Genomic DNA, 23940 nt, shown 5'->3' with positions numbered 1-23940 from the left:
TTCCTTTATTATCCTGTTAATGTCTATGCAATCCAGAGTGATGTTCCCTCTTTCATTTTTGATAATAATAATATGTGTCCTCTCTCTTTTAGTCTTAGTCTGGATAGAGGCTTATCAATTTTATTAATCTTTTTAAAGAAATAAATTTTGGTTTCATTGATATTCTCTGTTGATTTATTTTCGATTTTATTGATTTCTGCTCTAATTCTTATTGTTTCTTGTTTTCTGCTTACTTTGGATGTAATTTGCTCTTTTTTTTCCAGTCTCCTGAATTGGAAACTTATATGATTGATTTTTAAATCTTTCTTCTTTTCTCATATATGTATTTGATGCTATAAATATTCCCCCAAGCACTACTTTTTCTGCATCCCAACACATTTTTTTTTTTTTTTGCGGTACACGGGCCTCTCACTATTGTGGCGTCTTCCGTTGCGGAGCACAGGCTCCGGACGCGCAGGCTCAGCGGCCATGGCTCACGGGCCCAGCCGCTCCGCGGCATGTGGGATCTTCCCAGAACGGGGCATGAACCCGTGTCCCCTGAATCAGCAGGCAGACTGTCAACCACTGCGCCACCAGGGAAGCCCCCAACACATTTTGAGAAGTTGGATTTTAATTTTCATTTTGTTTGAAATATTTTAAAATTTCTCTTGAGATTTCTTCTTTAACCCACGTGTTATTTAGAAGTGTGTTGTGTCATCTCCATGTATTTTGGGCTTTTCTCAAATACAGTATCTTTCCCAGATGTCTTTCTGTCATTGATTTCTAGTTTAATCCCACTGTGGTCTAAGAGCAGACATTGAATGATTTCTATCCTTTTAAATTTGTTAAGGTGTATTTTATGGCCCAGAATATCGTCTATCTTGGTGAATGTTCCATATGAACTTGAGAAGAATGTGTATTTTGTTGCTGGATGAAGTAATCTTTAGATGTTAATTATACCCAGCTGATCGATGATGTTGCTGAGTTCTGCTCTGAAATTAATATAGCTACTCTTGCTTTCTTTTGATTAGTGTTAGTGTGGTATATACTTTTCTCTATTTACTTTTAATCTATAATTGTGTTTATATTAAAAGTGGTTTTCTTGTAGACAGCATATAATTGGATCTTGTTTTTAGATCCATTCTGACAACGTCTATCTTTTTTTTTATTATTATTTATCTTATTTATTTTTGGCTGCGTTCGGTCTTTGTTGCTGTGCGCAGGCTTTTTCTAGTTGTGGTGAGCAGGGGCTACTCTTCGTTGCAGTGCACGGGCTTCTCATTGCCGTGGCTTCTCTTGTTGCAGAGCATGGGCTCCAGGCGCCCAGGCTTCAGGAGCTGTGGCTCGCGGGCTCTGGAGCGCAGGCTCAGTAGTTGCGGCTCATGTGCTTAGTTGCTCCGCGGCATGTGGGATCTTCGCGGACCGGGGTTTGAACCCATGTCCCCTACACTGGCAGGCAGATTCTTAACCACTGTGCCATTAGGGAAGCCCAGCGTCTTATCTTTTGATTGGTGCATTTAGGCATTCAAAGTGATTATTGATGTAGTTGGATTAATATCTGCTATGTTCATTATTATTCTCTCATTGTTGCCCTTGTTCTTTGTTCCTATTTTTGTCTGATTCTGCTATTTGTTAATTCTGCTGGCTTTCCTTTATGGTGCTTGATTTCTTATATGTTTGGTGATTTTTGAGTATGAGTTCATGTTTCTTTGAAGTTTAGCCTGTATTTCCTTAAGGCCTTGGTCTAAGACTGGTGTCCCTCAGAAAAGAAGTTGTTTCTGCCAGTGCCTGTACTTACTACTGATCTTGGACCACTTCAGAATAAGCTCATGACCTAATATTCTTTAGGCATTCCAGCTAGTATAGCATTGATTTGTAAAATTCACTGATAAACTATTCTTATTTATGAATTCTTAAGTGAGTTAATTTTTTTTCCTCTGCCAGCACCAAATTTCAATTCAGGAAATTTTTCTTTTTATCATTAGCAGAAAAGGTGTAGGTGGTGGTGGAAGTTGGAAAGGTAGGGTGAGGGTGGGAAAGTAGGGGATTGTAGGAGATAACATTCACTTATATTCAAATCAAGAATATGGCACCATGTCCTCTCTAGCTTATGTAGAAAAATCATCTGTAAGAGTTCCATATTGGCTTGGCTCTAGGGTTTACTTCATGTTTCCCATGATTTGTGAAATTCTGGAAACTATAGCTCAAGATTACCTGGGTCTGACAAATATCTTCAAGGTAAAACCAAGTTTTTGCCTAAATAATCCTTACCTCTTTATAGCATACCCACAGATTCAACTGATGCTGTGTACATTGTTTCCAGCATTTTTAGTTATTTTCAGGGCAAGTTATGTTAGAGTATCTAGGCTGCCCAACTGCCAGAAAATTAGTTCTCCTCATCTACTTTTTGTTGTCCTTCTATTTCTTTCACTGTCATAAGTGTATTCTTTATTGTTGTTGTTGTTTTACTATCATTTTAAGTGGGGTGCCACAGGAAAGGAAAGCAAATATGTGTGCTCAAATTCCTTAAGCTACAAATTATTAAAAAGTCAAATTTTAATTAGAAACTGTTATTTTTTTAAAAGAGAAGACAGCAAGAAACTTTTAAAAGTAAGTATGATTATTTTTTATTGTTTTGAAAGTGCAGTTTTTAAGTGAATTAGTGTAAAAGGGTTTTATATTGGACTGGATATATGAATGTTTAGAATACCACAGTTAACATTATGCCAATGTGATTAGATATATGTATACAATTAGATACTTAATTTGTTCTTTCAATAAATTCAAACATCTTTTTCAAGCATGTACTATATACCATATACTCAATGAAAACATTCACAGGAATTATATTACTTAATTCATGAATAAGAATATTTTCTTTCTTTTTGAAATGTATTTAAAGACTAAGGACACTTTTCTATTTTTTAGTATTATGCATAATTTAATTAATATTTGAGGCTAGTTATATAAATGTAGATTTTTTTAATGTATTAAGTAAAAATATCTGGATATAATATGAAATTTTTTATTTTGCTATTCTTTTAAGAGCACTGGTATGACACAGATTTCCAGCTTCAGATTAGAACACATGTATTAACATTTCATGAAGAAAGGGAAATTTGGATTATATTTATAAAATGGCAAATGGTAAACTAAATATACACTAGATAAGAATATTTCTCTGTGGTTTGGCCCACATAGACACATTCCCTGGATAGCTGACAGCTACTCTCTTGGGAAATGTGAACATTAAAAAAATTGTGTGTGTGTGTGGTGGATTTTTGTTTTTTGTTTTCTTTTGTACTATCAGCTCTAAAATAGGATTGCCTATAGCTATAGCTATAGCAGCTGTCAGACTTCATAGCCCTTTAGGAAACACGACTAGATAGAGAAACTAGAAGGTATTTATTTTAGACTGATGTAAATCTGAGTCTGGCAAACATTTACTCAGATTCTATGGATTGGAGTACCATGATTCCTGTCAGTTCCATGGATCTCCTGTAGTTAGATTTGCATCATTGATCAAGTGGATATGTATACTGTTAAAAAGACAAGGAAGAAGTAAATCTTCAACAAGGTATTTTTTTATTAAATTAGTACCAAAATAGCTCTGGCCTGACTCAAGACTAAAATTCAATAGACTGGATCCTTACTATCAAAATTTAAAGGTATTTCAAGTTATGATAAATGTTCAAATTACAGCTGGCTAATCTTGGAGCATCTATTATCATATGTCCTAGTTAGGCTGTCCTGATGATAGGAATAAAGTTCTTATGGAAAATATTTCCTAAACAATATGATAGCAGTACATATTCATAAATAGAAATAAATGTTCATGTTCATTCAGTTTGGGTGGTGGTGGTATTGTTTGTCAAATCATCAATTCAGAGCTAAGATTTTTGCAATGGAGATTTAGCGGTTCTACCACAGCAAGTTCCTTCCCTGGAATGACATTGTAAAGTCAGTATAGAATCTTGCCAAGGTTTCTTGGTTATTTCTCGTAGAAACACTATGTAAATTTGCTGAGTTAAGAAAAGTAATTTGTAACGTGCTCCAGTTCATTATTATTCTTTTATTAAAATCGGTATCAGGTTATCAGGCATACCTTCTTAGCAGTGAATTTGGGTGAGCAATTTGAAGATGTGATATATTTGTATGACCGCACTAAAGCACTAACCATCTTGTAGAATAATATAATTTCTTTATTAAAAGTAATAAATAATTTATAATTTCTTCATTAAAAGTACAAATGAACATTAGCTGTAGCTGCCCATCTCCTACCATATTAATGGATTTTGGTGGCTTTATTTTCACATGGAATTACACCCATAAGTGCAGCCACTTCAAGACACAAATCAAGGAAGATGGAGTCCTACTGTTACAAAAAAATTATTAGCATAAAAGAGCATGTCTTTTTATTTTACTCTAAACTAATGTTCAAAATAATCTCTTCATATTTAGAAAGAGGATGTCACATAGTATTAGAAGACACTACATTGCAATTAATAGAATACAAAAATTATTAATGGATTCAAATTTAAGAATGATCTACATTTTTGTCTATGTTATAGCAAGCTCAAGGTTATCCTTATAATAATATCACCCTTATTTATTTTTATTTCTATATAATTTCTTAAGAGTAGGAGGAAGTTTGAATTGAGTTAAACCAGATATACAGTGGATTGTATTTAATCTTAGCTATGCCCACAGGAATATTTTGTTCTAAATTTTCTCATAGAATTCTATATTCTCACTGTTGCAGCCCTTATTATGTTTAATTTTTATTTTTACTTTTGTACATTTCCATCAACGGTAAGCTTCATCAAGGCAAGACCATACTTGTCTTGTTCATATTCTGTCCCCAGTACTTACCACAGTGTCTCTCAAAATAAGCTCTCAGTAGGTACTTATTGAATGGATCATTGACTCAGCAAATTCCTTCCTTTTATTTTAAATTACCATCTTAACCATTTTATTTATTTTTTTAAATGGCATTTATTTATTTATTTATTTGGCCACACCACACGGTATGTGGGATCTTAGTTCCCCAATCAGGGATCGAACTCCCGGCCCCCTGCATTAGAAGTCCCGTTGGACCTCCAAGGAAGTCCCGGCAAATTACTTCCTAATGTGAGAGAAGCTTTAACATTTTTTTCTCTAATAAATAAACTCAGAATATCTCTCCAACAAAGATGGCTAAGAAAAAACAAAAATAATCAAGACAAAATACAGATATACATGATTTTTAAGCTTCCAGCTACTCATACCCTCACCTACAAAGTTTGGTTTAATTTATTTAGGCTCTGGGTGTGCTTATTCAACCTTATTTTTGTGTTTACGCTAGGCTGATTCTCATGGCTACAGACAGAGCTAAAATTAAGTGGGAATTGGAAGAACAGAGGAGAAAAACTGGATTTTTGCCACCAATCTTCATCCTTCCCTAACCCTGAAGACCATTTTTCAAGACTGTGGCAATATAGGTCTCCTTAGAAATAACTGATGAGATAGAGGAACAAAGAATACAAGCCAAATGTCCTGTAAATCTCGGAGCAGAAGCTCTCTGACCCAAGCAGACATTGTTATGACATCCTGTACCAGGATTCATAAAATTCCCTAAGGTAACCACATATTTCAGGCCAAGGATACCTCTGGAAACATTTGTCATTTGTTCAGCTTTTAAGAATGGCTTTGCGTTAGATTTGCATGAATGGCATTGAATATTATAGTTTTGGTAAATGGCCTAATTGTCGAGAGTAACATAATGTAAATGGTTTGTTTCAAAATAACATTTTTCTGTACCTTAGTAGCTTCTTAAACCTTCAGCAATGTGAATAATTCGATTTGGAGACATGTCTGACTGGGAGAGAATTCTATCTCCCATGAGTCACTTCAGTCGCCTTCCTAGCTGATGGGGCAAAAGTACCCATTTCAAAAGTGAGTGTAGAAGCACAGCAGAGTGAATGAAGAGCTGGACGAGGAAGCTGAAGACTGGATGCTAAGTCTTGGCTCTGTCACTTAGCATATATGTGATACTGGCTGAGTTATAAGTAGCTGTTCTGATCCTCAGTGTCAGAACTTGTATTTATGATTCTCCCTACCTGACCTGTCTCCTCAGGAATAAGATAATGAACATGAAATCTCAGTATACTCCAAGACGCCAAACACGTTTGAGATGTTACACTCAAGTATCTAGGTAAATGTCAAAGAACTCGAGAATGATGTCATTCAGAACCAGGATTGGAAGGATAATGGCTATGAAAATAAAAAGATGAGAGAATGGTGATTGGAAGGGAAGAAGAAGCACTTACAATGTTAGCAGAATCAGAAGTCCTAAAGTGAAAATCTGCAACTAGGAGGAAAGAAAGACGAGAATGCTGGAACCACTTGTGACTTTTGTTCCTTTGGCTAAGAACTACAGTGTGTTTTTTTAAGTGAAGTCTGCCGTTGCTTAAGATAGTCAATGAATGAGCCCGGGAAGAGCTATCCTAAGCCCGGGAAGAGCTATCCTAAAAAGGCTTTATTGGCTGACTGTTCTGGAATGGTGATCAATTAAAAATATTTTTACCTGTGCCCTTGACTAAGACAGTTTTGCTGAGCCTAGATGTTGTAGCCAAGAAGAAAAAGCAGGGCTTCCCTGGTGGCGCAGTGGTTGAGAGTCCGCCTGCCGATGCAGGGGACGCAGGTTCGTGCCCCGGTCCGGGAGGGTCCCACATGCCGTGGAGCGGCTGGGCCCGTGAGCCATGGCCGCTGGGCCTGTGCGTCCGGAGCCTGTGCTCCGCAACGGGAGAGGCCACAACAGGGAGAGGCCCACATACCGCAAAAAAAAAAAAAGGAAAAAAAGAAAAGGCAAACCATCTGAAGCATCTCAGGTACTTGGTCATCATGGGGAACTTGTTTTTTTCACATGGACGATGACACCTTCAAAGAAACAATGCCAAGTAACTGAATTGAGCTAAGACTTCTTAAGTGAAATAATACAATTTTAAGGGGGAAACTGCAGAAAAAAGCATAGGTTTTTAATAAGCTCTTTTAACTAGGAAAGCATGGAGAAATCTCTTAAAACCTCACTTTCTTTAAAAAAGAACAACAACAATATTTTGACCACATGCTTTTAACTTTATAATATTGAAGATTACATAAGCTTAATCTTAGGCAATGCTGTAACCTCAATTTTTAAGGAATTCAGATGATCGCCTTCTTTTTCCTCTATTTTTAAAAATTTTTCTTTGAATGGAGAAAGGAAAGAGGAATTACTAAAAGCAAAGAATGGCTTCCATTTATCTCTTATCCAGAAGACATGAATAAAACAAACTTACCTGGTAGGTACCCAGGTAAGTGTTTCTGTGGTATATTTTTTTAAGTGTTTTCCATGTTACACCTACCAGTACTCTTAGAATTATGCTCTAGACATTACTTGGGTTCCAAAAAGGTGGTTAATATCCCCAAAGAACCCCTCATATTCTTCCTTTTTAATTTCTACTCCTCTGCTAGGGAAGCTATTTGGAGAGGTCTCAGTGAATCAGTGAATAACCATTGCCACCTTCATCTCTTTTTGGCTGCCCACAAAATTGAAAATTCTGTGAAACTCACACCAGATAGTTAGGTCTTACCCATTCTGTGGCTTGATTACTTGTTCTGATTAATAAAAAAACAATTAAGTAATTTAAAGGTTTTTTTGAGGGGGAATTTTCTTTATCTCTGAAGTAGTCACCTGATAAAACAAGAATAATCCTCAGAGTAAACATATTTATTATGGTTTCATTAGAATTATGTTCCTTGAAATGTGCAGTAATGTTCTCATGGTCAAATGTTTATTTCAGTGAGAAAAAGGAAGAATGTTAGTGTGTTAATCTGAATTGTAAAGTGTGACAAGTTCAGATCAAGCTAACTGGAAACTTGGAAACCAAGGGACTGTCTACTGCAAGAATAGATTTTTATATCAGTTAAGAATTGCATTTGGCTACCAGTGGCAGGCTGCTGACTTGTGTGATTTAAATATCTATGTATATTTGTCAGTCAATAAAAAGTATAGAGATAGGCAGTTCCTGATAGCTGTTCAATAGCACAAGAGTGTCCGGGATTCTGGGATGAATTTCTTAGCATTCCACTCATGGTCCCCAAGTGACTGCTGGACCTCAACACCTTACAACCAGTTTTTGAGGAAGAAGAAAAGAAGGGGCACTTGTCAGCTTAATAAACTTTTCCAGAGGTCTCATCCAGCTGTTTATCACATCTTGCTTATAAGACATGCGTGCATCTTGGCATCCTTTGAGCAAGTGAGGCTGAGAAATATATCTTTAGCTGGGTACTTGCCTTCCGCTATCCTCTCTCACAAAGAAAGGAATAAAAACGTGGAGGTTATGCTGGTAGTGAGGAGTTACTGCTACATATATGTTACATTTCAGTGCCATCTCAGACTCCTCTTTGGAGTTAAGTCACCCAAAGTGAAAGAGAAGAGATGCAACTTCATCCACTGACCACCCTTGTTATAGGAACCTGAGTTTCATCTCTCATTGGAGCAATAATTAAACCATACTCTCCCAGAGAGGAAGGGACACGGTTGTACTGGGAAGCTCCAGTATAGGATTCACCCCTGGCATTCAGTATTTGAGGTTTCCATTGTTCAAGACCAAACTTGAAGGTCCATGGCATATCATAAATAACTTTAAATTTTTATGTCATATCAGTTTTAGCCCCCTTCACACCAAGAGGCATAAAATTTTCTGACAGTAGGAGATGTATTCATTTTCTGGGGCTACCATATCAAGGTACCACATACTAGGTGACTTAAACAATAGAAATTTATTGTCTCACAGATCTGGAGGCTATATCCAAGGTCAAGGTATTGACAGGATTGGCTGTAAGAGACAATCCTTTCCATGCCTCTCCTAGATTCTGGTGGTTTTCTGGCAATCTTTGGTGTTCCTTGGCTTATAGATGCCTCACCCTGATCTCAGACTTCATCTGTACATGCATGGTGTTCTGCCTTTATCTATGTGAAGATAAAGGTTCGTAAAACCTCTTCACATAGTGTCTGACTCTGCACATTTCTTTTATGAGGACACCATTCATATTGGATTAGGGCCCTAATGACTTCGCCTTAATTTGAGTACATCTGCAAAGACCCTATTTCCAAATAACCTTCTGAGGTACTAGGAGTTAGGACCTCAACATATATTTTGAGGGAACATAATTCAACCAATAATAGTTGGTGTTCAAATCAGAAAATGAACCTGCAACATCCACATGGCAACAATCTTTTTTCTCTCCCTCCATTTTTATGCAGAAATTATACACTATAGGGATATTTAAGAATTTTAAGGACCTACTCAGGAGCATACATTGGAAATACTGCTTTTAGTATATTATCATGAAAATAAATGATGAATCTAGATTACAGTTGAGTTGCTCTTGAATCTAAAGATATAGATTTACTTCACATTATGACTGTTCAATTGACCAGTTTCACCATAACAGCTCACTTTTCTCAAAATAACACTTTTTTGAAATAACTGTTTCATCCCAAAATGTACTGAAAACCATAAACAATATATTTCCAGGAAAAGTCACAATTGCCAATTACTTAACACAATAATTTCTAATAAGAATATCACTTGCAACAAATTCAAATCGAGCATCATGTCTGGATGAAACAAAACATTTCTGCTCTGCGTTAGGATGCCAGGTGAGAAGACAGATGTTGCATCTTCTGAATCTATAGTCTCTTTTGTACATGTTTCCACGTGTGTCCACGTGTTCCACTGCTCTCAGGTTTAGCCTTTATTTCGTCACAGTCTTAAAGAAATTCTTTTCCAGTGGGTTGAACTGTGTCTCCCAAAAAGATAAGGTCAAATCTTGAACTCTGGTACCTGTGAATAGGAGCTTATTTGGAAATAGGGTTTTGTAGATGTACTCAAGTCATGATAAGATCATAATGGAGGGTGAGTGCTCATCAAACAACTTATGTCTTCATGAGAACACGGAAATTTGGACACAGGGACACAGAGGGAGAACACCATGTGAAGACAGAGGCAGAGATTAAAATGATGCATCTACAAGCCAAGGAATGCCAAGGATTGTCTGCAATCTCCAAAAGCTAAGAGAGAGGCATGGAACAGATTCTCCCTCGGAGACTCCGGAAGGCTTGCCAAGGCGTTTGGACTTGATTTTGGACCTTTGGCTTTCAGAACTATGAGAGAACAAATGTCTGTTGTTCCAAGCCACCCAACGTGTGATCATTTGTTATGGCAGCCCTAGGAAACTAATATATCCAGCAGATCCAATTTTCAAATTCCTGTCTGAAGATAAGCACCAACTGTGACTGCCATCCCTTATTCAGTCTCTTCCTTCCTCGGTGAGTAAAATAAACTTCATTACAATTTATGTTCAGACTTTTATTTTCAAACTCTTGTTTGTATTTATTCATACTATTTATTTATATAAACTTGTTTTCATTGTTCACTTGATCTATATATATTCCAGTCTATAGAATTTTTTTGAGTATTTTGGATTGGAATAATATACCTCGTAATTTCCCTTTAAAATTAATGAATTTTGCTTTCAATTTACGACCTTTCACTTTAGGGCAAGGTTTTAGGAACAAAATTAAAATCATTAAATGAGACAGCGCTTACTATAATTCCGATGGTCACAACCTGAGTAAAGAAAAAAAGGTGTTTCTAGCAAGAATAAGGTAAGTGGGTATGTTGGTTTCCTGGGAAAATAATAATGTATTCTTGGAAGCACTTCTAGTTATTCATGTAATTTAAAAAGTACACCTATAAAGGGAGAAAAAGCATGTGAGTTTGCCAGGGAAAGAAAAGAAGAGCAAAGCAGGAAATGAGGAAGAAGGGAGTTATGGAAAAGAAGCAGTTGGGAGGAGCACAGTGAGAATTGAGGAAAGTTTGTTTTTACCATCATTCTTGCTCTCTGACAACTTACTTAGTTTTCAGCTCTGTTTATCAGATTGTTGTGCAATTTATCATATTAATTTTTTATACTTTCATATTTAATTGATAATTTATTATTTAAAAATAATTCCTAATCCCCTCACATCCTTTAAGTGTTCAAATATCACTTTGTCCGACAGTATACTGACTAAGATTCTGTGACCTGACACCCCTCGCCAATCCCTGTACTTTGGAGCTCCCTTACTGTGTTCCACTTGTTCATCTTTTCATTGCATTTGTCACCTTCTGGGAAGAATTGTAATTTACTTATTTGTTATTTTTGTTTCAATCTGATTTTGCCACTCCCTCCCCTTCCGACCTCCGCCCCCGCCCCGGCCCCAGAACAGAAGCTCCTTGAACTCATGTAACTTATGAGACTGTGTTTTACTCATTCACCTTATATATATCTATGATAGTTGCATACTGGGCTGGGTGTTTGGTGGCTTGTGTGTTCTCATTTTATCACTTGATATGGAAGTATGTGTGTTTAAAGATGAGTTGTTGCTTGAGCTGATGCCTGCCTCCTGAAATGTCTCTATAACATAGCTTAGTAAGATATTAACAAATCCCAATGAAACGCATCTGCTCTACTGTTGTCTCCAGCTCCTGGTCTCTTCAAACTTTTAAAACTGTCATAGATTACTGGAAACACAACTGCATTTGAAATTATGTCAATACAACAGTAGTTGCAGATGCTCCATTAAGGGTTTAAAAACTAAATTGTCAGCCAAAGAAAATGGCTTGTAAATGTTTGGCCATCACTCCAGTCCTGCAGAAGTAAGTTTTGTGGCAATGAGGGAAGTGGGGCTCCCTGCTCACTGACACATAAATGACTAAACTGGAGAGATTTCTTAGGGTGTCTGCTAACCAGTGGTGTGGATATGTAACTGGATGCTGGCATTGCAGTGCAGTTGTAGTGAAAATCCAGGAGGTGATGAAAGACAGTCTATGGTAATAGAACTGGAGGAACTTGGGGGATTGGATCAACTAGGTACAGTCTTGCTGCTCCCTCTTTTTCATTTGTATAAGCATTTTTTCTACAATCTAGAAAGTGCAGTGCAGTGCTTTCCAATTTAATTGATGGCCCAGTCTGGCATAAGTGATTCCACATGGTGGTTGACAAATGACTCTTGGGTTAGCCCCCCACCCTCTTATTCAAGAAATAGACAAATTAGCAGAATTTTCTCTTTTCTCTATAGAACTATCACTTGCGCATCTATTTATCTATCTTAGATGAAATTTTAAATATTTTATAAACTGATGAGACCTCTTGTTCTTGGTTTCGGCAGAAAGTGGAATATCATAAATAAAATTGTCTTACATTCTCAGTCATCGGGTTGATGGACGGTTAAAGGAAAAGCAGCATCCTGGGTTTTTCAGAGGCATTGCTATGCTTAGATCAGATTATATGGTGACTTGTAGTGTAACCATACTAATATCTCTTTACACAAGAAAAATTTCTTCTAAATAACAATATCAATTTTGGACTGCTCAAGGGATTTAGTAGAAAGGCTTAGAACATGGCAGTGGTAATAGATACTCAGAAGGTCAAAAATTCTCAGCTAGAGAATGGTTCAATATGCTCATTTATCACTTTCCACTTTGGCTCATATAAAACAAAGACATACAACTAGGTGTAAGTTCAAGTACTGTACCAGCACAATCAGGCTTTAAAAAAAGTAAAGCAAATCCCAATTTACTACTGTCAGTTCACAGAATTTACTCTGATTGATATAATCTTCATGTTGTAGATATTTCTGATTGTGTTGTTCCCAAAACTCATGGGCAGAAATAAACTGAGTGACAAACGATGTGACTCTTCCACATATATAACATATGTCATCTAAAAATTGTAATGCACATATAATTACCTAGTTAATAATTTTCTAGAAAAATACTGATGAAAATGATCTGAATATACCAAGAATCAGACAGAGACAATTGAGAGAAAACAAAGTGAAAGCTTTCTTTAATCTATTGGTTAGGCTAGATTGGACAGATGGCTTTTACAACATTCTTGGGAAAATTCACAATTTAGGATTCATAAGCTGTGATCCTCAGATGAGGACAGTGGACACTCATGCACATTACTGAAGCCAAGTGGTAGGATGATACACTGCATCCAAGCTGTTTCCATGAGTGAATAGGCTCTAGCCTCTCTGGCTTGTTTTCTCAGTGCTGGAGAAGACATCACACATTCTTTGGAAGTAGAGTCCAACCCAAAACTCCACTAGATCTCCTGTCCTGCCTCTGTGTGGTCTGGGTGACCCACTTTAGCTTGAAGGAGCTCTGGGAAATTCGATATGTCTACAACCAGTTTAAGGGCTACTCCTGGGTGGTCCTTAGCAGTTAATAGGGTTTGATTCCGGGGCCATTATATGAGATTCAGAGAAGCCCAAGAATCTGGGCCTGGACAAGATCCAGTCTGTTAAGAATGGTGATTACTCCTGAGCGTTTCAATATATAAACTGGAAGGACTAGAGCAATTCTGGGAGAATGTACAGATAACATCAAACACACCTCACCAACTCTGCAGCCATCTTGGTTACCATCTAACAAGGTCCAACTCAAGGCACCATGTTTTCAGATTGAGCAATAACTAGGCATTAAGACAGGTGTCCAGAACTTTCCAGGAATGGCCTTATGACTAGAAAGACCCAAAGGCATTTGCTTTAATCTACTTAGATTCAGTGATTTCTCTAAATGATATCAATTCTTAATTATATGCACATTAATAAAAGAACTGAGATGTGGCAAATCTAAAACTCATTTATATTTTATTATAAAAAATAGTGGGTAGGGCTTCCCTGGTGGCGCAGTGGTTGAGAGTCCGCCTGCCGATGCAGGGGACATGGGTTCGTGCCCCGGTCCGGGAAGATCCCACATGCTGTGGAGCAGCTGGGCCCGTGAGCCATGGCCACTGAGCCTGTGTGTCCGGAGCCTGTGGTCTGCAATGGGAGAGGCCACAACAGTGAGAGGCCCACACACCACAAAAAAAAAAAATAGTGGGTAGTGGAAAGAGCATGTGCTTTGGAGACAGCCAGTCCTGAGTTCGAATTCTCACTCCCCATTTACTGGCAGAGAGACTGGCTGAGAGGCTTGGGGCGTTATCCCAAGAGGTAATACGTGCAGAAAATATCAAGGTTTATTCAAAAAACGTTCAGATATGTTTGTATGTGTCAATCTTGTAAGAAAAGTAACAATGTTTCAACTGTAAAAACCTACTTGCAATTGCAAAATGCCTCTTTTATCTGTCTCCATAGCAATCATTAGCATCTAACATAATGTATATTTTACATATTTACCTCACTTGCTCCCTGTCTCCCATCCCCACTTTCCCCCCAAAAGTAAGAGTTCACGGTTGCAGGAATTTACTGTCTGCTTTGCTCACCATTGCATCCTCAGGATCTGCAGTAGAAACTGGTACATAGTGTCGGGTGGAGTTTCCTGATTGTGGCAGGAGTGGCCAAGGCCTGATGGGTCCTCTCTGCAGTGGTTGGGAGTCAGTCCTCCAGGCCCACTTGGAGCCTCCTCTGCTGCCTTGCCCAGATTGGTAGGCACCAGTTAAGTGAGTTAATCGTTTTTCTGCTTAAAATTGCTTAAGTTCGTTCATTTTTCTGAGTCTGAACCGTTGTTATAATTTAGTAAAGGAATTATTTAGAAACAGCTGTTCTGTGAATTCACACTGTAAAGGCAGAAGGTGGGGCTTATTTTGTTCTTCACTTCAGATCTAAAGAGAGGGCTTTAAGAGAACACTGAAAATCTAGTTCAGTCCATGGCAGACTGGGGGAGACACCGGAGCCTAGTGTCTGACTTCGGCTGTTAAGTATAAAGGTCACAAATGAGTGACTAGCCAGCGGCTGGTAGATAAGCCAAGGAGGGGGAAGCAGGGACTAACTCTTGTGCTTAGAAGTTCTCAAAGTAAAGACACCTGAGCCATCCGACCCACACCATATACGGGCCGTGCGTGAGAAAGAACCTGCATGAGATCATCTCAGTTTCTGCAGGCTCCTCTCTGAAGGAGAGGATGTGATCTCAAGGGAGAGATACTGAAGAGGCCCAGACCCTGAAGGATTCTCAATGAATACAAAAGGAGTAATCAACCAACCTCTTCCCTAGAGATGGAGGTTTCTGAAGAACCTAAGAATACTCTCAGAGTCAGCTTTATGTCTGCAGGCCTCAGGAATTACCACGCCAGCTCAGAACAATGTCAGTCAAACAAGAATTTTCTTGTTCTCTTTGCTTCCTTCTTCTCCTGATTGCTGCCAACAAACAGTTGCCCTCACCTGTTTACTAAATACAGTTTGTGCCCCATCTCTCCTCTCTTCCCCTGATAGGCCCTCAACGGGGGACTGAGTTTTGATCACTGAATAGGAGTAGACCTTCTGATTGAGCTACATTTGAAGACTCAAGGTAACAATAGAATTTCTTATTATTCATAGTGACAAATGTTTTATAATAGCATACAATTATAGCTATTCAGACTTCAGAGATCACAGTTTCTTCAACTATTGAACTATACTGAAAGTCAAGTGAGATTTGAAGAGCAAGAAAAAGAAGCCTGATTAAGGGACTAGAAAGGGGCAAAATTTGCAAGAATGGGAATGAGATATGAGACATAACTAGAGGTGTGATTAAAATAGTAATAAAATAATAAAGTATGTCTGCAGACAATTCTATGACAACAAATCTGAAAAACTTAAGACACAGGTGACATAGATGCTTTTCTAACATAATTTAAATATCTAAAATTATCCCAAGAGAAGGGAAAAAAAAAGGTCAATAATCAAAAAGTGATTGAGAAGGTTAAAAATCTGCCATTAATGAAAGCCACTAAGGCCACAGATTTTCCCAGCTGGATTGTATCAAGTCTTTATAAAAAATAGATAATTCCTATGTTATTTAAGCTACTACTCCCCTGGAAAAAATTCTTAATATAAAACCTTATGAAGTTATCATAAAAAACAAAAATGCAACTCAAACTCCTATGTAAATACACAAAGATCTTTGTAAAAAAAAAGAGATAGTTTAATATCCAGAAACCTATCAGTATAATGACGTACATCAATCTATTAAAAAAAATCATATGGTAATATCAATACATTCTGAAAAAATTATATGAATTAAGACTACAATGAGGTTTCACTTCACAGCGGTTAGAATGGGCATCATCAGAAAATCTACAAACAACAAATGCTGGAGAGGGCGTGGAGAAAAGGCAACCCTTTTGCACTGTTGGTGGGAATGTAAATTGATACTATGGAGAACAGTATGGAGGTTCCTTAAAAAACTAAAAACAGAATTACCATATGACCCAGCAATCCCACTACTGGGCATATACTCAGAGAAAACCATAATTCAAAAAGAGTGACGTACCACAGTGTTCACTGCAGCACTATTTACAATAGCCAGGACATGGAAGCAACCTAAGTGTCCATCGACAGATGAATGGATAAAGAAGATGTGGCACATAGATACAATGGAATATTACTCAGCCATAAAAAGAAACGAAATTGAGTAATTTGTAGTGAGGTGAATGGACCTAGAGACTGTCATACAGAGTAAAGTAAGTCAGAAAGAGAAAAACAAATACCATATGCTAACACATATATATGGAATCTAAAAAAAAAAAGAGTTCTAAAGAACCTAGGGGCAGGACAGGAATAAAGACGTAGACGTAGAGAATGGACTTGAGGACATGGGGAGGGGGAAGAGTAAGCTGGGATGAAGTGAGAGAGTGGCACTTACATATGTACACTACCAAATGTCAAACAGATAGCTAGTGGGAAGCAGCCGCAGAGCACAGGGAGGTCAGCTCGGTGCTTTGTGACCACCTAGAGGGGTGGGATAGGGAGGGTGGGAGAGAGACGCAAGAGGGAGGGGATATGGGGACATATGTATACGCATAGCTGATTCACTTTGTTATACAGCAGCAACTAACACAACAATGTAAAGCAATTATACTCCAATAAAGATATATATTTTTTAATTTATGAATTAATAAGAATAAAATATGACAATAATCAACGTCAAATTAAACTAATTATCATTAAGTTAGAAAATTCTCATTGCAATTAATATGAAAAATTAGATGTAAATTTCTATTGCTGCCATTGCTTTGGAATGGTAAGTTAAAAAAAAATTTAGTAAAAACATTAGAAAATAGAATTTTTTTCCCTAATGACAGTATTATATGTCTAGAAACCCTAAGATTCTAATTAAAATCAGAATCAATGAAAAATAATGGATAAGAGAATTTAAGATAAAAACAAGATAAATATGTTAAGACCAAGAGCTTTTGTCTATATTGTCTGTAAGCAAATGGCAATGAAAATGGAAAGATAGCTTTTTATAGTAAACAGCATAATATTCTCACAGATGACTTTTAAAAAGAAAACACAGGACCTATGTTAAAAAAAATCTGTGAATCTTACTCATAGAATATTAAAGGACATAAAACAATCTTTGAACTATGGAAAAACAGTGTGATTTTGGATGGGAGGAATTAATACAGTAAAAATGTCAATTCTTCAAAATTCTCCTATAAATTTGAGGCACTAATAAATAGAACTTCATCAAGACTGATTTCAGAATTGGATACAATGATATAAAATTTCACTTGGAAGAATATATGTCTGAAGCAACCAAGAAAAGTTTGATTATAGGAGAATCAGAAGCTGCGAAATATGCTTCACACGTTATTCATCAGACTATAAAGTCACTACAGTCAAATCAATGTGGTATTAGCCATATGGATCCATAAAAAATAGAGAATCTAGAAAATAAATGTATATGAAAATTTCATATATGGGAACGTTAGTATTTCCATTCTGTGGGAAGAGAGTGACTTATTTATTAAGTGGGGATGACAATTAGCTATTTATCCAGAGGGAAACTAAGTTGGGTCCACTCTCACTATATGTGCTGTTTAGTGCTGTAGCCACTAGCCACAAGTGTTATTTACATTTTAATGGAACTTAAATTTAAAAATTATGTTTCTCAGCTGCTTTAGTCATGTTTTAAAGTGTGGCTAGTGTTTACTTTATTGGGCAGTGTAGATTATAGAAGCTTTCCAGCTTTGCAAAATGTTTTGTTGGACAGCACTGATTTCTCTCTCTCTCCGTATAATATTTACATGTATATATTGTTTATAAATATTTACATAAACATAAAAATACAAATATACATGTATACATGTGCATTTAATTGTTCCCTATTGATTTAAAAATAAAACAGAAGAAAATCACCAAGAAAAAAAAAAATCACCAAGGCTACGTATACAATATAGGGGTTAAGGGGAAACTTCGTAATGTTACCAGAAACCCAGAAAAAATAAAGAGATGTAGTTGACATAAAAATTATAACTTTTGTATACACATTGATATCAGTATCAGTTAAGGTTCTTGGTTGAAAACAACATACATTTTAACTGTATGTTCAGAAAAGCAATTTGGAAGGGAAAATGACCAAACTATAGTGAGGGACTGCTTTTGAGAAGATAGCACTGCTGTCTCTGTAGGACGTCAATACCACATTCACTGTCTTGCCTTGATCATTTCCACCTTAGAGTTATGTGCAGGTGAATCTAATAGGAAGGGGCTAGGGCATGTTCTAGTACCCTAGCTGAAAGGGAACCTGGGAAAGCAAGTTTCTAGGAGACAGAACTCATAAGTGGAAAATCATCCACATATAGAAAAAGTGTTCAGTAGATCCTGGAACAGCCACAAACGTGACAAATGTCCACTACACTAACATAAATAAAGTCAGCAGATAAACGATAGAAGTGGGGGAAGAACATAAAAGGTTGCAACCCAGATGATGATGAGCATTTAACGTCTATAATACAGAAAGAATCCTTACAAGTTGTAAAGAGAAAGACAAACCACTCAATAGAAAAATACTTCAAGGATATGGATAGGGAATTCACAAAAGAGTAAACTCAAATTTCCTGTCCTTAAAATAACAAGGAAGTATCACTTTACCATCGACGACTGACAAAATTGTAAAATTTCAATAAACCTACTGCTGGTGGGTATGAAGGGAATTACATATTCTTTGCTACTGGAATTATACATTATTCTCATCATTTTGGAAAACTATTTAGCAGTGCTTCTAAAATTTTAAATAACCATAGCCTTAGAAGCAACCCCATTCTTCAGAAGTAAAAGCACCACTGTGTAAAAATATACATACGAGGATGTTTATTGTACTTTTTCGTAGAGGCAGAAGTCTGAAAGAGTGAATGGCCTTCAATTGAGAAAAAATTATGATACATTTACACTATGGGCTATTAAAAAGCAATTACAAACAGTGAGTAAGACCTGTGTCATTTGTCTTGGAGTGATTATGACAGTTGTTGAGTGAGAAAAGCAAGATGCAGAGAAACAACTAGAACAACACACAACACACACTATAAAAAGTGGCAGAGTTTTTACAAGAATCATAATGGGGGAGGGTGAATTGATGAAGGTGACGAAAGGGAACAGAGAAGAAGTAGGCAAACCAAGAAAACAAACCTTGTAAATTAAAAACATAACCAAAAATCTCATTTATGTAAAACTACCTACCTGAGTTATGTATACCTGCTTCAAGAGAAACCATAAAATAGTGTAGTCTTGGTCTATAGACTTTAGAAATGTCTAAAATATATTCTTAGGTGAAAAATTATTTCACAGAGTAATATGTAGAGAATGAGTCCATTAAAAAAAAAAGAAAGGTGTGTGTTTATATGTATTTGTACTGAAAAGATGATACATATCCATTTCTTAATTCTGGTTTCCTCAGAAAGTGTAGAATTGGCAAGCAAAGGATGGTTTTACTTATTATACTAGTCCTAATTAATTTCAAAATTTAAAACACAAAAATTAAAAATATGTTAACATTCTAGAATGTATTGTAAAGGGAATAAACTCTATTATGATTCAGAGAGTAATTAGAGACCATCACCTGAGAGAGGGAGCCTTTGGGATAGCCTCTCTGAGGAAAGTGTCTGAGCTGAGACCTGAAGAATAACAATGAGCTTTATGGTGGAGAGCTGGACAAAGAATATTCTAAGCTGAATCCACAGGCCTGACAGTTCATTTGAAGGGCAGAAAGGAAGCCAGGGCACTAGCTGTGTCAGGGGCACATGGATAGGTGGTGTGGATTAAGGTCAGGGAGGCAGAGACTTATAGACCACTGCTAATAAAAGTTTGAGTTGAACCGCTTCTAGTCAGCAAACAGGAAAAGTACTTAAATTTTAAACCCTTTATAGCAGCTTGACATTGCTGAGATTCCAGCCCTTGAACACCAGACTCACCTCAGTTCAGGTGAGTTTGGATGGTGCAGCTCATGTTGCAGATTGCTTCCAGTCATAGGCAGTAGGACCGTATGTCAGTCCATGGTGCAATAGAGAAAAAACAAAAGCATAAACTAAAACAAACTTATCCTCTCCGCAGGTTGATGGAGAAGCACTGTTATAAGACCTGGAGAGATGTTTGGTTGCTATTCTCAAAGAGGTTAAGCCACTGAAATGTTTTAAAAAGAAATGACTCTTTATTTATATCATACAAAAGAATTTTCTAGTTTAAAACTAGAATTGTCCCACCTTTCATCATGCAGAATGGTTTGGAAAGGATCAAGAGTTAAACAGGGAGTAGTTAGGAGACTATTGTGGTGGTGCAAGTAGGAGATGGTGGTGGCATGGACCAGGTGGTGGTAACTGGACTGGAGGATAGAAAAGGAAGAGTCATGAGGAGCCATGGATGATTTCTAGTTTCCTTCCCTTCCCTTTTCTCTTCTTTCCTTTCCTTCCCTTTCCTTTTCTCTCCCTTTTTTCTTTTTTTTTTACATAATAACTGGTACACTATGATGATATCTATGGAGATGCAGCTAATGGGAGAAGAAAAAATTGAAGGCACAAATCAAGATTTCTGGCTTGGACAAATTTGAGTTTGAAATGTATATTACACACCAAAATGGAAATAAAGCTCATCAGAGAGGTGTGGACGAGAGGCATAATTTTGGGAGTTATTAGCATATAGGTAAAATGTGAACAATCATCCTAGTTTACCCAGGACTCTCCCTGTTTTAGTACTGAAAGTTCTAAGACCTGGGAATCCTCTTACTCCTTGGCAAACTGGGGTAGTTTTTCACCTTATGTAGATGGTATTTACACCATGGAATTGGATAAGAGCAACCAAGGAAATCACACACCAGGATTGAGTCAGGAAAATATTAAGAGGAAAGAATCTTAGAAGAGCTCACCAGTGAGGAGGTAGGTAAAGGCAAGACACAAAAGTGTCAGATATCTGGAAACCAAAGGAAGAGAGACTGTCAACCATAGAACGCTGGTGAAGGTCAAGTAAGAAGAGGACAGAACAGCAGATTTGGCAAGATGACGGTCATAAGTGACTGTAACAAAAGAATAGATTCTTGGGAGTGATGGGAAAAAACCTACAATGTCATAAGTTGAATAATGAATGGCAGGAAATAGGATTAATAAGTACTAAAAAAAATCATCCTAGCAGCCTTGCAATGAAGGGGAGCAGAGAAATGGGCAGTAGTTTGAAAAGACTGAAGAGAGTATAAAAATGCTGTTTATGATTTTATTTGGGGAAATGAAACTACTATGTGAGTGCAGTAGGATTGCCTGGCAGTGTTAAATAGCTGTATGAAAATTTTAGCATAAATTTCAAGTGGTTGTATTCTTCCTAGTTGTTTATCTACAATTACATTTAGCTTCTCAGATGCTGGCGTGAAAAAAAATTTTTTTAAGGTTTCAGCCAATATTTGGGATTTTTCAGGGGAACGTGCTAGAGAAAAAAGGAGGCACTCAAGGTAAAATAATTAAAAGGGAATTATTTCAGTTAGGAAACATGGACTAAAAGCCAGGTTAAAGGGGGAAGAGGAAACATAATTAAGTTGGAAGAGAGTGAAACGTGAAGGCAATGGGTTAGATGTTTCACTGAAGTTGAGGAATTCTGGCAAAATGAGTACTTGGGAATGCAATCCGAAAGAACAGCAGTTGGCAGCCAGGGAAGGGAGTGACTGATTTTAAGTTTTCAGGGATGGTGAGTTACTGCTGATGCAACCAGCATCACTGGTTGGGAGCGGGTGGAGGAACAGGTAATTGAAGGTGAGGAAGGGAAGGATCTGACAGGCAGGGTAAATGGTTCATCCGTATGCAGTCTGAAGTTACCAAGAATGATGGCATGAGTTGAGATGGAGAAGAGAATGAGTCAAGAGGGACAAACTGGGTCAAAATATGAGAATAAGGAGGAGATGTAGTGCGTGGTTTAGTCTGATGGTGCAAGCTTCAAATGGGAGGGAGTGATACATAGCCAACCCCTTACCTTCTGGTCCTGTGGTATATGGGGTATAATAGAAAAAAAAAAAAAAAACCAAAAACCTCTGCATCAGACAAGGAAAATGGTATCATCAGGACTTAAGGTAAGAAAAGAATTAAAGAATTAAAGATAATTTAAGAATTAATTAAAGATAATGCTCAGAGAAGAGACTGAATTGATAAGGAAATCTCAGGATAGTATATTGTTAGGATTGGCTACATAATTTTCAGGGCCCAGTGCAAAATGGACATGCCGGACATGATGTTCAAGAATCATTATGAATTTCGGGACTTCCCTGGTGGTGCAGTGGTTAAGAATCCGCCTGCCAATGCAGGGGACGTGGGTTCGAGCCCCGGTCCAGGAAGATCCCACATGCCATGGAGCAACTAAGCCCATGCACCACAACTGTGCCCTAGAGCCCACGAGCCACAACTACTGAGCCCGCGTGCCTAGAGACCGTGCTCCACAACAAGAGAAGTCACCGCAATGAGAAGTCCGTGTACCACAACGAAGAGCCGCCCCCGCTCGCCGCAACTAGAGAAAGCCCGCACATAGCAACGAAGAGCCAACGCAGCCAAAAATAAATAAATGAATAAATTTACAAAAAAAAAAAGAATCGTTATGTATTTCAAGATGGCAACAAAACATTATGTCAAATGTGGGCCCTTCTAAGTGTGGGGTCCTGCGTGACTGCACAGGTAACATGCCCATGAAGCTGGCCCTACCTATTCTGGGCCTAGGAAAAAGATTTGGAAGGGAGGGCAGCATTTGGTCAGATTAAGGGATATACTATATTTCTTTGTTTGAGGCTGCTATGTGCTAACCATTGTTTAAATGCTTAACCAATATTATCATTTAACCCTTCTAACAGGTGAGGTAGGTGGTATCTCCCCCTTTGGCAGATGAGGAACCGAACGCACTGGAAATTTAAATGATTTGCCCAAAGTCACAGTAAGTTGCAGCCTGATTTGATTTGATTTGATTTGTTTTTTTTACTGTTAAAATTGAGATATAATTCACATACCATAAAATGTATACATAAAGTTTACAATTCAGTGGTTTTTAGTATATTCACAAAGTCGTGCAACTATCAACGCTATCTAGTACCAGAATATTTCCATCATACCAAAAAGAAACCCCATACTCATGAAGCAGTAACTCCCCATATCCCTCGGCAACCATTAATCTATTTTCGAACTCTATGGATTTGCGTATTCTGGACAATTAATATAAACAGGATCATACAATATGCAACCTTTGTGTCTGGCTTCTTTCACTTAGTATAATTTTTTTAATAAATTAATTTTATTTAGTTTTGGCTGCGCTGGGTCTTCGTTGCTGTCTGCGCGGTTTTTCTCTAGGTTGCGGCGAGCGGGGGCTACCCTTCGTTGCGGTGCGCGGGCTTCTCACTGTAGTGGCTTCTCTTGTTGCGGAGCACGGGCTCTAGGCGCTCGGGCTTCAGCAGCTGTGGCTCGCGAACTCTAGAGTGCATGGAGCCTGATTTTAGATCTGCGTTCCTAACTACCAGGCTGTGTTGCTTCTCAGCAGTCCTAGAGTTAATAGATGACTTGGAAGACTCAGATTTAGGGCTAACCAAAGTAAACAGCGGTGTGAGATGTGACAGAATTAGTCCTCATTATGTCCCCAGAAGAAGAAGAAAAATCAGCTGCAAGGTAGTTTTTTAT

The 23940-nt window shown here is 37.5% G+C and overlaps 1 long non-coding RNA gene across 1 annotated transcript; it reads left to right on the top strand.

Annotated features, from left to right (window-relative positions):
• The first annotated feature begins 10200 nt into the window (after positions 1-10200).
• LOC116759885 lies at positions 10201-23197 on the top strand. Its single transcript, XR_004351560.1, has 5 exons — positions 10201-10333; positions 10564-10672; positions 14334-14496; positions 15266-15341; positions 23127-23197. It is a non-coding gene; the product is annotated as an uncharacterized LOC116759885 (long non-coding RNA).
• Positions 23198-23940: the final 743 nt, after the last annotated feature.

Source organism: Phocoena sinus, chromosome 9 (genome assembly GCF_008692025.1).
Source record: "Phocoena sinus isolate mPhoSin1 chromosome 9, mPhoSin1.pri, whole genome shotgun sequence".
NCBI lineage: Eukaryota > Metazoa > Chordata > Mammalia > Artiodactyla > Phocoenidae > Phocoena > Phocoena sinus.
The sequence above is the reverse complement of the archived record's forward strand: the minus strand, read 5'-3'. Positions and strand labels throughout refer to the sequence as shown.